The 14,924-nt window shown below is 40.2% G+C and overlaps 2 long non-coding RNA genes across 2 annotated transcripts; both read right to left on the reverse strand.

The window, feature by feature from the left end:
* Positions 1–7,608: 7,608 nt before the first annotated feature.
* Positions 7,609–9,557, reverse strand: LOC307224137. The gene is made up of 2 exons (XR_013842435.1): positions 8,944–9,557; positions 7,609–8,203 (listed from the first exon to the last, which is right to left on the reverse strand). It is a non-coding gene; the product is annotated as an uncharacterized lncRNA (long non-coding RNA).
* A 2,787-nt stretch (positions 9,558–12,344) lies between these two features.
* On the reverse strand, positions 12,345–14,858 carry LOC307224551. Its single transcript, XR_013842638.1, has 2 exons — positions 12,968–14,858; positions 12,345–12,602 (listed from the first exon to the last, which is right to left on the reverse strand). It is a non-coding gene; the product is annotated as an uncharacterized lncRNA (long non-coding RNA).
* Positions 14,859–14,924: the final 66 nt, after the last annotated feature.

The raw sequence follows: 14,924 nt of genomic DNA on the forward strand, positions 1-14,924 counted from the left end.
GTGCTTTCTTTATCCAAGGTCAGACAACCTGCTTGGAAACTTGAGCTTCCCCGCATTTATCTGACTCCTGCACATGTCAGCTTTATTTACAGCGCTTAATGGCGGTCCGAGCCTCGAGCTCCGAGGCAGGACTGCTCCGTTAGTTCGGGTCTCACCCGCTACGGCAAGCGGGGGACCCCTAAAATCACAGGCGCGGAGCCTGTGAACAAAGGAGATTCGGTGGGCACCTTTTGCGCCCCCCGGTACTGTGAGGGAGCCTTTTTAAAGGCTTCTGAGCGGCATCGGGGTAAGCGCGGTGCTGAGAGTCGTCACCCAGCTAGCGGAGTGAAGCCGCGTCGCCATGAGCGGAGAGCGCCGATTCCTTCCTGCAATTGGAATTTGACCACAACACCCGTGAGTAAGATTGGAAAAGGAACGGGACTTTTAAAAAATAAAATTGGCTGAAAACGGGAAAGGCAAAAATTAAGGAAGTCTGCCTCCCCGGAACTGCAGAAGGAATAAAGCAACGAAAATCAAGCTGCATTTAAAGGGAACCTTTCTAATTTTTTTAAGCTGTCAAACTGACATCGGACTTAAAACCTCCCCCCAGACTGGCAGGAGAAGGGGGGAAGGGATTGGAACGTTGTTAATCTGCTGGAAAATTAATGGAAAATTAAGACCTTCCATTGCCAAATCCCCTGGGGTCGGGCTGCCCAAACAAGACACCTGGGACGTGGTCTGTCAAACTTTGAGAAGTGGGGACTTGTTTGCAAAAAAGTTATCGGACCTTAGATGTACTTTGCTGCATTTTGGCCACATAGAAAAATAGAGACTTTACAATTTGGACATTGGAAACTTTTGGCTACTGTTATACTCCCTTGCTTCTTTGTTGTTTTTCCATCTTTGCCATTTGGATACAATTGAATGCTCCCTCTAGAGGGCTCTATCTGAAACTGTTGCACTTGAAAAAGTAACAGTGGGATTTTCCACTTGGGAATCAACTCTGTGAAAACGACCTTGAGGATATGAGTGCCCCTACAGAAGAGATAGTAACAAGGCAGAAAGCAAAACAATCTCACAAGAAAAGGGCCTCTATATCAGGAACTGCAGCTGTGCAGGAAAAAACACCAGCTTCTATGGATCCTATGACTCAGGCTCTACTTAAAATAAATCAATCCCTGGAAGCATTGACAAAACTTTCGACAGAGAACTCTAAAAAATTAACAGAGTTGACAACAAGGTTGGATGTGAATACGGCTAGTGTCGCATCGAACACAGATTCTATAAATAGATTAATTCAGGAAAATTCAGAAACACGAAAGATTGCAGAAAGTGCAAAAATAACAGCTGAAGAGACAAGGGAAAAATTTGGGCCTATTATTAAAAAAGTGAATGAGCATGATGCAGCCCTCTCCTTACTGGAACTTCAACGTAAAGAGAAGAATTTAAAATTTAGATTGGTGCCTGAAGTGGAAGGGGACAACCTTGTGAAATTTCTCACAGAGAACATCATAACTTTTTGGCGGGAGGAATGGGAGGAAGATGAGGAACTTGAGATAATTTCAGCCTTTCGACTGGGCAGAAGGCAGGACAAAAAACCAAGGGATTGTCTAATTACATTGAGATCAAAAGAAGAAAGAGATAGAATACTGAATTTGCATTACCAAAAGGCACTGGTGATCCAAAATTGTCAGATACAGATTTTTAAGGACATTCCTAAATACATCTTAGAGGTGAGAACATATTACAAGAGTTTAGTAGACCTGCTGAAGAAAAACACCATACCATTCAGATGGGAATTTCCACAAGGACTGTCCTTTAACTTCAATGGAAGGAAGATTAAAATAAAAACAATTCAGGACAAAGAACTATTTCTAGAGAAGTATCTGGAGGATTTGCAGAAAGGAACCGTGGAGGAGAGGGAACCACCCGATATAGCAAATTTGTCATTTGGACTTTCATTACCACCATCGGAGGAAGAGCAGAAGCTTGGAGCAGTTGGAGGAACAGCTACTTAAATACAAAATGTCTCTGCAACTCCTTAGTTGGAACTGTAATGGTTTGAACCTTCCTCGGAAAAGAAGACAGGTTTTTCACATTTTGAAGAAAGAACAATTAGACATAATATGTTTGCAAGAAACCCATATTGCCAGGATACACAGGAAATTATTAATAAATAAGAGACTCGGTCAAGAATTCATCTCATCAGACAAAGTAAAGAAAAGAGGTGTGGTGATCTATGCAAAGGAAAAGTTGGCTCCAAAATTGATATTTAAAGATGAACAAGGAAGATACCTGGCAATTGAAATACAAATTCAAGGAGAAAAGATATTAATTGTGGGAGTTTATGCCCCAAATGAAGGGAAGGCTGAATTCTTTAGGAAGTTGCATGAGACATTAGTTGACTTTCTAGATTATAAAATCCTAATGATGGGAGATATGAACGGAGTTGTCTCAACAAACATGGATAAAGCACAGAGACAAGTGATCTCGAAAGAAGGGAGACTACCAAAGATCTTTTTTGAAATGACTGAAACAATGGACTTGATTGACATTTGGAGAACAAAGAATCCTTTAGAGAGAGAGGGAACTTTCTTCTCAGAAGCAAAAATGACATGGACAAGAATAGACCAAATTTGGATTTCTAGCAGTCTGGCGTCAAGAACAAAAAAAGTAGAAATCTGCCCGAAAACGTGCTCCGACCACAACGCGGTCAAGATGGAGATGAAACTAACAACTACTGGTTCCTTTAGATGGAGAATGAATGACACCCTATTTAAGGACGAAGAGATCCACAAGAAGGCCCTTAAAACATTAAAAGATTATTTTGAGATCAACAGGAAAACAGATGTGGAAAAAAGAATAATTTGGGACGCAAGCAAAGCCGTGATGCGAGGTTTCCTAATTCAACAAAACTCTATTAAGAGGAAGCAACAAAATGAAAAGAAGGAAAAATTTTTAGAAAAAATAAAAGAAGGAGAGAAGAAGTTGAGGTCCAAACCAAAGTCTCATGAGATTTTGAGAGAAATAAAATTTCACCAGATGCAATATATGGAACTCATGAACCAACAAATAGAATGGAAGATAAAGCAAATGAGACAAAAAACTTTTGAATCAGCGGATAAATGTGGGAAACTTCTGTCATGGCAATTGAAAAAAAGGCAGAAAATGAATACGGTAACAAGTTTAGAAATGGATGGAAAGATTATCCACAAACCCAACGAGATCAACAATTGTTTTCAAAGCTTTTTTAAGAAATTGTATGCACAAGGGCCAACCAACGAGCAAGAAATAGAAGAATTCATCAGAAAATACGGTTTACCAAAAATCTCAGAACAAAGTAAAAGGATCTTAAACGAGGAAATAACAGAACAAGAAATAGAGGGTGCCATTCAAAATATGAAACTGGGAAAATCACCAGGACCAGATGGCCTGACGGCCAAATATTACAAAATGCTGAAAGAATGGCTGATACAACCATTGAAGGAAGTTTGCAATGAAATTTTGAAGGGGAAAAAGGCACCTGAATCGTGGAAAGAGGCTTTCATCTCACTTATACCGAAAACAGAGACTGAGAAGAACCAAGTTAAAAACTACCGCCCTATATCTTTACTTAATGTGGATTACAAAATTTTTGCAGACATTTTGGCAAAAAGATTGAAAAGAGTGTTGGCAGAAGAGATTCATAAGGACCAAACAAGCTTTATTTACATGTGTTATGGTTATAGCTGCCAAGCAGTGTAATTTTAATCATCCTTTACACTTGACAGAGAGCAGAAACATTATTCAAATATTCAGATAGAATATCATTTCATATAAATAAATGGCCTACAGATTCAGAAGGAATATATAGCTAACATATCCTAGAATGTAACAAAACAAAAAAAAGCTGTATGTTTATTTTGAATTCTTGATCTTGATCTCTGGCTTTAGCCATTGCTTTTGGGGGGGAAACCACCATAATATTACCTATCAAAAGTTTCAGTGCAATGTGATGTTACAGAAAACGCAACTATATTGGCCACCTTCAGGCCACGGGAAAAGTGAAATGCTAATTATTTGACCTTTCCTTTAACAAAACAGAAAGAGTCAAACTATGTGATCAATATAATTCTTTCTCTTCAAGCTTCTCTCTCCTGCAATATTATTTAATAGTGTATTCATTTCACACTTATATTTCCCCCACTAGGGTAAAAATTAGGAGTAAGTCTGAACTACACACCATTTTCAGGGAACATTTTATTCAGAGTTAACAAACTGTCATTGCTGTTTTAGTTTTTGTTGTGATCATTTCTTTGTCATCATTGTCTTCATCTTCTTATGCCTCACCCTTCCTCTCATGAGAGACCAGGATGACTAACCATGAAAATGCAGCTTTAAAAATGAAAGTGGAAAATGCCGTCCCCACTTTTTTGGATAATTTTTATTATGGCTGTAGAAACAGACCTGTTCCTTTAAAGGTATACTGGTGTTTCAAGTTCTTTTAAACGATTTCATTTGCTGTTGGTGAAGCTATCTCACAGTCAGATATGATTGGTTGGCATAGTGATGTCTCCTAGATCGGTCTAAAAGCCTTGAATAGTTCAGACCACCCTTATGACTAATCCAATAAGGATTGTCCTCATTCGTAGTTGTCCGTTTGCCCTCAGAGATGTGCCTAAATGGCAAGTGTTGGGGAAACAATGGCACTAAATAGGCTCAAAAAAGTTTGTTATTGAGGCAGTATGGGAAATTGTCAGTTATCTTTTCTCCCTGACATAAAAAGTATCCTAAATAGATTCAGAAGGGTAGAGTACTGACATAAATTCGTAATTAAATACCAGAGTCTATATTCAGAAAAAACAAAAAATAGAGTTCTGAAAGTAGCATAATGTTAACAACACTTACATAAATATATGTTTGATCTAAACCGCATTACTTTTTTCTTAAGTAGCAGTCTGAAACAGCAGCAAACATTTCAATCCACCTGCCACTGCGAGGTTAACAGTGTACTTGGATTTACTAATAGGAAGAGCAGCTTTTCATTTTCTGGATCAAAACCAAATTTTGCGTTTCAGCAAAAAAGATTTTCCCCATGAGAAATGATGAACTAATACCATATATATTACAATCACTTTCAAGGATACCTATCCTCAATTATAGTGCTGCAGAGAAGCACAAACACATGTAAGTCTCTCAGAATAAAACAGGAATAGAAATCCACCACATTGCTCTTTATAATCTCACAGAAATGAACATCCCAGCTTGCTACTACAATAAGTAAAGCACACAAGATTACTGAGATGCATCACAGCGTAAAGGGTGATATATTTTATTTCAGTGGGTTGGAGTTGTGCCTGCCCAAATGTCTGCCATGGGGCTTTCATAGGCTGCTCTATGTGTGGAACTGTGAGCCAACAATATGTGTAGAATTACACAAAGCAGAGCTTGAATTGAGCATTGAATTTAGAGTCCCCCAGCCCCATTTTCCTCCCCAACCCCATCATCGTGTTGGCACATAATCTACCATGAATCAGGACAGTACAATCTGAGTCTATTCAGATAGGGCATAAGAACTAGGATAGAGCAGGAACCAACAAAGTTGGTAGGAATTGATTGGACCAACAAAACATATAACACAGATTCAACTCTTTATGCCCCCCCCCACACTCATGAAACACAAAATAACATCCAGCTAATAACTTTCCCTATAGTAGATTTAAACAGGAGTGTCTACAATAACTTCCAGAAGTATTTCTCAGCAAAATTATTTTATTCAAAGGCTAGGCACAAATTCAGGAAGAAAGAAATAGGCACTTCTGTTCGTAGAAAATAATATTCAGCAAACACCCAGCTGAAAACATCCAGCCAGTTGAAACTATTCCATATGGAAATGTGTTTTTTTACCCAGTGATGTCATAATCCTATGTGAGTGGGCCTGTGCATCATAGAAACAACTAATACGTGAGGGGGAGGCCTACAGCAAATGGGTGAATATAATTTTTGTAAAGAAATGAAAGAAGGCTTTTATAATGATGGAAGTCTTAGTAATGATGGGGAAGAGGAGCTTCATATGAGATTTGCCCAGGCTCACTCTGGGAAAAGTCTTGTCTCTTTTTAATAAGAACTTGATCCCTTTTTCTTTTTTTAAAAAAGAAAGAAAGCAGCAGGTGGCAGAATAATTTCTTTGCCTGAAACAAGTCTTTGCCCCCAAGGTTCTTACGAATTTCTTCACTCCACTGAAGATTGTGAGGGGTGTTTCTCGCCACTTCTCACATGCACTCGGCTCTGATGAATAAGCTGGGAAAGTTTCTATGGAACAGACATAGCACAACCTCCAGACCTTGAGCATGTTGGTGGTTTGTGTGCCCATTCCAGCTCCACAATATCATTGTTGAAATGCAGCAGCCAAGAATGTGCATAGTATTTTAAATGTGGTTTTTCACCATAGATTTGTATACAGGCATTTCGATAGCGGCAATTTCATTTACGATCCCTTTCCTAGTGATCCTTAGCTTTTCCACAGCTGCTGCTGCACATTGAGTCTGCATTTCACCGCCATGACCTCAATATCTCCTTCCTAGTAAGTCACCACTAGCTTAGTGGTTTGTTTCCCTTGATGTGCATCACTTTACACTGAAGTAGGGATGAAACTTTGTGAAAATCTCTATATGGAGCCCATCCACGTATATTTTCTTGTTCCCATCTTGTTCCATGATCATGAGAAAGTTTTTCCTAACAAGCTTTGCTAAGAGGATTATTAATTCTTGCATATTATGGGCATTATAATGCTACAACATAATATTATACACATGTACACTCCATATTTCTTATGATAACCAGCACATAAACAAATACATACTACAACAATGGATATAATTGTATAAAAATACTGTATCGATGCTGATAGAATTATGCTACACAAATATAGTGCAGTATGGGGCTTGACTCTTTTCTATGCATTGTCTATATAATGTTGTAACCTGCTCTGGGACCTTGGGATGAAGGGTAGGTAAATAATAACTATTGTTGTTGTTGTTGTTGTTGTTGTTGTTGTTGTTGTTGTTGTTGTTATTCTACCCGTTTTTGCATCTTAAGTAGTCAGACCAGCAAAACTAGCAATGCACAATTAGCTTGGACATACTTAAGTGAAAGTTCAACACAAGAGGCTGTCTGATGTGAGCAAAGCTTGATCGGGTCAGAAGCATCAAATTCTGTCTTTAAATTTCTTTAAAACTGATTCCTCCTCTGTCCTTTTTGGTTTCCATTCCCAACCACATCTGCTATTTTGTTGCCTTATCACCCAGTTGGGAGAGAACCTTTCAAAGTTCTTTGCAGTTTATTTTCATTGCCTTGAATAATTTGGAATCATTTGAAAGCTTGGCCACCTCACTTCTCTGCTCTTATAATCTACCAGTGTTGGTACACAAAGCTAGGAAGGGAAGTACTAGATATGAGCAATCAAGAGAGGAGTAGAGGTTGGATGGCCATCTGTCATGGATTCTTTAGCTGAGATTCCTGCATTGCAAGGGAGTTGGACTAGATGACCCTTGGGTCCCTTCCAACTTCCAACCATTCTCTGATTCTATGAGTAAGCAGTATGAGGCCTGATCTACATACTATTTCTAGGAGACAATTGCAGAAACAAGCTAGAGAAAACTTGCTGCCGTATTTTTTTAAGACAACTGTTTGATGTGAGGCAGGCAGCCAGGGACTTGGTCCTCTGGTGTAGAGAGGAACCCGGTGGGTAGAGTCCTGCTTGCTTAATGGGAAGGAGGAGGCAGGTTGAAGTTGAACTGTGGGTCTGATCCCAGGCAGCAGAGACCTTTGCCCATCCTGCGGGGATGACCCAGATTCATGTGGTCCAAAGTTGTCCAAAATGAAAACAAAGGGTTGAAGGAAAACAAGGTGGGAAAGGACCCCACAACAGAAAACAGTCCACTGGAAAGAGAGGGACTACTTAAGGACTTTCATCATGTTGAGGCTGGCAGGCCCTTCTTTTGGATCTTCCTTGAGCTTTGCTTTCGCCAGCTTTGCTATTCCTTCCTGGCCCAGACTTGCAACATTTTCTATGGGAAGGGTAGAGAGAAGCGCCTTCCCCTTGGCCATGGCTTGGGCCTTCCGGACTCTCATCCACTCAACTCTTCCTTCTTCTACTCCTGCTCCTGCTCCTCCTTCTGCAGTGATTTCTGGTGTTTCCCCTTCTGCTCCTGTAGCTGATGCTGGTGTCTTACTAATTCTTCTCCTGTCAGGGGAAAGGGAAGATCCATCAGAGAAAGAGATACTCACCATTGTGGACGTCACATCCACACCACATATTGAAAGCACATTCACCACACATTTAAAGTACATAGCTTCCCCCTCGCCCAATAACTCTGTAATATCCCCTCACAGAGCTTTAATTCCAAGCTCTGTTACCAAATTATGGCTCTCGGGATTCTTTGGAGGATGCCGAGTGCTTTAAATGTGTGGTGAATTTTGCTTTCAGTGTATCATATGGGTGAGACCACTGCCTCTTTCTCCCCTGGGCCTCCCCCTTCCCTCTACCCCGTGCAAGGCTTCTCAGAAGAAAGGTAAAGGTAAAGGGACCCCTGACCATTAGGTCCACTCGTGACCGACTCTGGGGTTGCGGCGCTTATCTCGCTTTATTGGCCGAGGGAGCCGGCATACAGCTTCCAGGTCATGTGGCCAGCATGACTAAGCCACTTCTGGAGAACCAGAGCAGCACATGGAAACACCATTTACCTTCCTGCTGGAGCGGTACCTATTTATCTACTTGCACTTTGATGTGCTTTCAAACTGCTAGGTTGGCAGGAGCAGGGACTGAGCAATGGGAGCTCCTCACCCCATCACGGGGATTCGAACTGCCGACCTTCTGATCGGCAAGTCCTAGGCTCTGTGATTTAACCCACAGCGCCACCCACGTCCCTTCTCGGAAGAATGGATGGCACAAATACTAAACTCACACAAGAAGGCACAACTTACGCAAGCTTCAGACAGCAGTTGCTCAGTAATCTCAAGAGCAGCTTTATGAAAAAAATCTTCAATCTCAAACACATCCTTTCAGCTGTCGGAAAGCAGCCCTCCTCAAAATACCAAAAGCAGAGGGAAAGTAATGCCTCCCTGCCCCTCGGCTCATCAGGTCAGGCAGCCATTTTCCAGGCAGATCCTCCTAATAAGTGTCCCAGGTAGGGGAAGTGGGTGGACAGAGCAGGTGGACAAGCTCTTGCCCCCTCCCCTGGTTCTTTCCAAAGGCAGTCTCTCCCCTTGCAGCAATGCCTCTCCCCTGCAGCATCTCCTTATAAGGGTCCCACACAGTGGGGTGGATTGGGAAGAGAAGGGGTCAAAAAGCCCTGAGGGTTTCAAAACATAGGCTCTCCTTTGGAACCTTGGCTTTGGCATGAGCGTGGAGAGCAGGGCTTTGCCAAGATGCCCCTCTCTTTAGGAGAACTGGGAGCTTATCTACGCTTGTATCAGATTCTGGATTTAGCACTGATGTGCTGATTCATTAGCTCAGCACTCACTAACAATGCTGCTGCCTGAGCAGAAATCTCTCTCTCTGAGTGTCTGTCTGTCTCTCTCTCTCTCTCTCTCTCTCTCTCTCTCTATCTCTCTGGAGGTTGAACCACATAAGATGTGGCCAGTTCCTTAGTTTTTGAGGGACATCTTACATACAGGGTTTATTTCTGAATAGACATGTATAGGATGGTGTTGTTAGAATCCTAAGTGTTATTTGTACATAATATCATCTTATTACCTAGGATGCAAAGCATTGTCTTTGCTTGATTTGGCTTTGTGACATCATTCTGTTGTCAAATCTGATTGGCCACAGAGTGGTGGTATCATAATGCCTGTGTGACCCAGTTGACTGGGATTGCTTCAGAAAGAAGCGCATGTTTATTTGGTTATGCTTATTTACATGAGTGTGAATGCAACCCTATGCACACTTATCAGTTGCTTTTTACTTCTGAGTGGGTTATTAGGTGCATCCTTACTTGAGAGTAAGCCCCACTGGACTCAGTGGGAATTTCATCTGAGTAAACATGCATTGGATTGGGCTGCATGACTGCAATCCTACATATGCTGACCCTGAAATCAGCCCCACTGAATTCAATGAGACTTATTTTACCATAAACATGCATAGCCGCAAGATGAGATATCTACATTTCTGCAGGAAATGTTAAATATTCCACTCAGTGGACTATATAATGTATTATGCAGCAAGAGGAAAATCAAGGATCAATAATATCATTTCCCACAGATTTATAAGGATTTAAAAGTAATAGCTCTTTTAGGGCTGGCCTGGACCAACAGCTCAAAGGGAAAGGTTACCAGTTATTAGAAACCTCATATTGATTCTGCGCAAGTTTTGATATGTGCTGTTATGAATAATGTATATGTTACTATAGCTGAGAGCCACATCTTCTCATAAGTGAAAATAAATACACTTGTGAAATATGTTTAAAACATTGACATACTCAAGTCTAAGTGAAGCCTCAGTGGCATGAAATGCCAAAGGCATCCAACAAAACATTTTGTTGCAGGCAAGAGCACATAGATGAGTTGGAAGGGACCCCAAGGATCAGCGTCCAACCCCCTTCAATGTTGGAATCTTTTGCCCAACGTGGGACTCGAACCCACAGCCTTGAGATTATGAGTCTCATGCTCTACTGACCGAGCAAGCTGAGCTAAACTGGACAGAAAGTTCAGCTGTACAAACCCGAGGGATGAATAGAAAATAGGAGGGAAAAAGCATGGAAAGGTTCTTGTGCAAAGAGAGTGTGTGTGGAGTCAACAAGAAGGCAAGTCCAGCTTTGCTCAATGGCCACCTCATTTACAGTACCACACTCTAACCAACTGAGTTAACCGTATAACCAAATACTCCTCAATGTTCATGTATTAAATTCTGAAGTATTGGATAGTGCTCTTTGAAATTTAATTCTTATGTGATATGAATTTGGATTCTATTATTTTAACCCCTCCCTCAAAGTTCTGGTTTTTAAACTAGGTCTTAGTACTTTGTGGAGTGTTTTTGCATTCACCGTGGAATTATTGCTGGCTTGAGACATGCTTATTAGGGGAATTTACACAGTTTCATTGGTTGTGACGTCACTTCTTTTAAAATTTTGTAAAAGGTATGAGCAGAATTTCTAAATACATCTTCTGGCATGAAAATAAAAAAAAACCTTATTTGTAAACTGTGAAATAAATTGTGAAATGTACTTAAAAGGCTTTCTGTTTCAATCCTGTATATACACAGTGTGCATAATGGAAAATCAAGATTAAATACAATCTGTTATGTCATTAAATGTTATCCAATTTTAAATACCCTCAAGCACCTTGTGTGAGTAGTCTCAGTTCAGAAAAACATTTTAAGACCAATATATAAACCCCTCACAAATACTTTGCAATGGAAACTCTGACAGATTGCCATGTCCTCACCAATGAACTTTTCTCTGTGTACCACATACTAGTTACACCCATTGGCCGGAGCCATTACTGGCTTATTGCTGAAATTTCAGGCTGATTGAAGAAGGTGCCAATCATAACAGAATGGAGTGAAGGGGGGAACACAGGAGGAAGGACTGTGGTTGTAACAATGGCCCATGTGTATATGAAACATTCAGAGAACAACACGAGAGCTTAAATCTCTTTGAAATCAATGGAAATGAAATCTATCCTGTGCACATAGTCAACATTTATTTCATTTAAACCTGTCATGCATTTCAAAGGCAGGCACACTCGTCTTTGTCTTCCTTTACACATAACCATGCATCTGCAGATGGATTCATATATTCCTTACATGAAATCCTCTTTGCACAGTGTGATGTTTTACAAAATGCTCGATGTTGTTATCAGGAATGAATGACAAATCCAAAATATTTTGCCATCAACCATTTTGCAAATGCTCCTATACTGCCTATACTTGGCAGTGGCTGGCATTTCCTATATCTCAAATATGGTACTACAAAATTGTTTTTATATGTCCTTTAGGTTAGTGCTTTTAGCTCACTTTGTTTGCCTGCTCATCTTCACCACAGCTCAGCAAATTAGGGGTCACTTGACTGTGAGAAGACAGTGCAAAAGATGACAGAGGTGAAGTCTGAACAAAACTGCATATCCAACATTGTATATACTGGAAGATATGTTGGAAAACCAGAGTGTTGCCAGAATCCATGGTGAAGTGAGATGCAAATCCTCATTTTCACATGATGCATTAGGGGAATTTGAATGTGTGTTTCTTGTAGCCTTCCTTGCTTACATGGCTGGCACATTTTTATTCCTCCACTTTTCCGTTTAAGCACATTTCATAATAATGTTTAACGGAGCCATTAAACCAAACATACAGAATGATACATCAGAGATCAAAGAGAGTGAAACCGAAGTGAACTGCATGTTCATGAGTTTACTGACAAACAGGCAGGTCTAGCATTGCTGCTGTAATATGCCGGCTCCTGAATCTTGAAGTCTTCCCTCAGCTCATTGGTGGGCTCCTTTGAAGGACTTCCTTATCATGGAAGATGTCTGGTGGTGAGTCGCTGGTGCCAAACATGGATTTTCTGAACAGGCCAGTTGGGCAAGCACTAGAAATTACCTTTTCCCTCCTTTCCAGTAGTAGTATGTGGCACAGACCCGTACGTAACCTGTCGAAAACAAAAACCTATTACTCTTGTTGTTTTTAAAAGCTTTTTATTGAGTTTTACAATTTAACAATCAACCAAACAACATAATGTGACAATTATCATAAAGGAGGGGGGGAACCCTCCCCGTAACTTCCCTCAGCTTCACCTTCTGGTTCTTTAAATATTTACTACTTCTGCTTAAATTGTTATCTTTTGTGATCTTATACCTAAATGCTCTTTTCAAAAAACAACCCACTACTCTTGTAAAGCCTAGTCCTTTCATATGGAGAGAATAACCTACTTTTATCCTCCAACCATGTGGATGATTTGACAAACCTTAGATGCCCAGCCATAATAGTATAAAACATAGTAAATGTTACATTTACCTTTCTTCTTCTTTAGTGGAGCATCATAGACAACCCTGCACCTTTTGTTCCTTCTGCTTGGAGGAACTCTTCGTTGAGTCTCCTTGCAAGAAGAAGATGAGCTTCTGCATCTTGACATCTTACTCGTTCTTTCAAGATTCTAGGAGCACAGGCATTATCTCTTGGCTTGTGCAGCCGAGATAATTGCTCTGGTGTTTTGCGAGTTTCTGAAGCAATTGTGCCTGAGCTCCTCCTTTTATAACATCTGTAACAATATCACATAGTGACCCTTTGTCTGCTGAAATGTAACCATATATAGTAACTGCCAGATAGTCATGGGGAAACAATTGTAACTAGCCTTATTTTGTAGTTTTTCAAGCAAACAGCATTTCATCGATTTTTGTTTTGACAGTTCAAAGTCCAGCAATTATTAAATAGGGCAAAGATCAACATGTGGAATTAGGATGGCAAACTAAAATTTTAAATTTTGACAGATGGTGCTGGAGAGTTTGTATTTAAGAGGCAAATACATTATTTTTCAAGGACAAAGATACTTGTGATCCTATCAGCATCTGATTTTTTGAATGGTCAATTGAATGGCAAATTCAAAAAGAGTGTTGTGAATATGGTCGTTCTACTAAGGCTTTTGACACTGTAAATCATAATGCCCTGTGGACTGTCTGCTTTATTTACTAAAATCTTTTCCATATTCTGTTCCATAAATTCCATACAAAACATACTCATTGATATTGAAAACAGTGGCAGTGCTGTTCATAATGTTATGTAGTTGCAGAACCTATATCTGTGGCATTGACAGGTAGGCAATAGGCTATAACAATAAATGACTTCCCTTTTTATGAAAATCCATTCCCCTCCCACCCTTTCTCAGTGACTGAGATTATTTTTGAAATTGGGACCAGAGGTTAAACTACCTGGGATTTCTTTTATGCTATATGTGAAAAATCTGCTTTGGGAATTCCTGAAATACTGGATATCAATACAACTGATGATGCTACAACTGAAATACATTTTCATTTTTGAAATACTGCTTGATTTTTGAAACATTTCATAATTCTATTATTTCATAAAATTCATTTTAGAAACCCTCAACGTGGTTACAATGTATATACTCTTGCCTGAGAGTAAGCCCCATTGAATTCAGTAGAACTTCTAAGTACACATGTGTAGCATGGCATTTCTGGACTGCAATCTTAGACACATGTAGTGAAGTATAGAGTGCAATCCTCCTAAGCATGTTACTTGGAAGTAATTCCCAATGAATCCAGTGTGACTTACCCTCCTGTACGTGGGTTTAGGATTGCAGTCTGTCCCCCAAACTACTGTTTCTTCACATGTACATGTATTCTATCATACAACCCCCCTTAACTTGGGGATGTGTATTCCCATCCAAATAGTCTTTCTTCTTCAAAACACTTAAGAGTGATCTCAGATGACTTCCTAATCAAACAAAGGGGGCAACCACTCTCCACCTTCTTCATCCCACTCTTCAGGAATATTAACGTTGTTTTGTTAAATTCCAGACTGCGATCAAACTTGGTTAAGGCAAAACTCATATTAATAAGAACTTAAGAAGCGTCATGCAGAATCAGACCAGAGATCAGTATTCTGTCCCCAGTGGGCAGTCAGATGCCTACGGGAAGCCCACAAAGAGGACACGAGCACAATGGCACCATCCCATTCATGTTCCCCAGAAATTGGTATTTAGGAGCACACTGTCTCTGATACTGGAAGGCGTGTATAACCATAATGGCTAGAAGCCATTGTTAGCCTTATCCTCCATGACTTGGTCACTAATCTCCTTTCAAAGCCACCCACATTGGTGGTCATCACCATCTTGTAGTAGAAAATTCCATATTTAAACGGTGTGTTGTGCAAAGAAGTGTTTCCTTTTGTCCATCTGGAATTTCCCACCCTTTGGTTTAAGTGAACAACACCCAGGTTCTAATCTGAGATGGGG

The sequence above is a fragment of the Podarcis cretensis genome, assembly GCF_951804945.1.
Source record: "Podarcis cretensis genome assembly, chromosome: 9".
Lineage (NCBI taxonomy): Eukaryota > Metazoa > Chordata > Lepidosauria > Squamata > Lacertidae > Podarcis > Podarcis cretensis.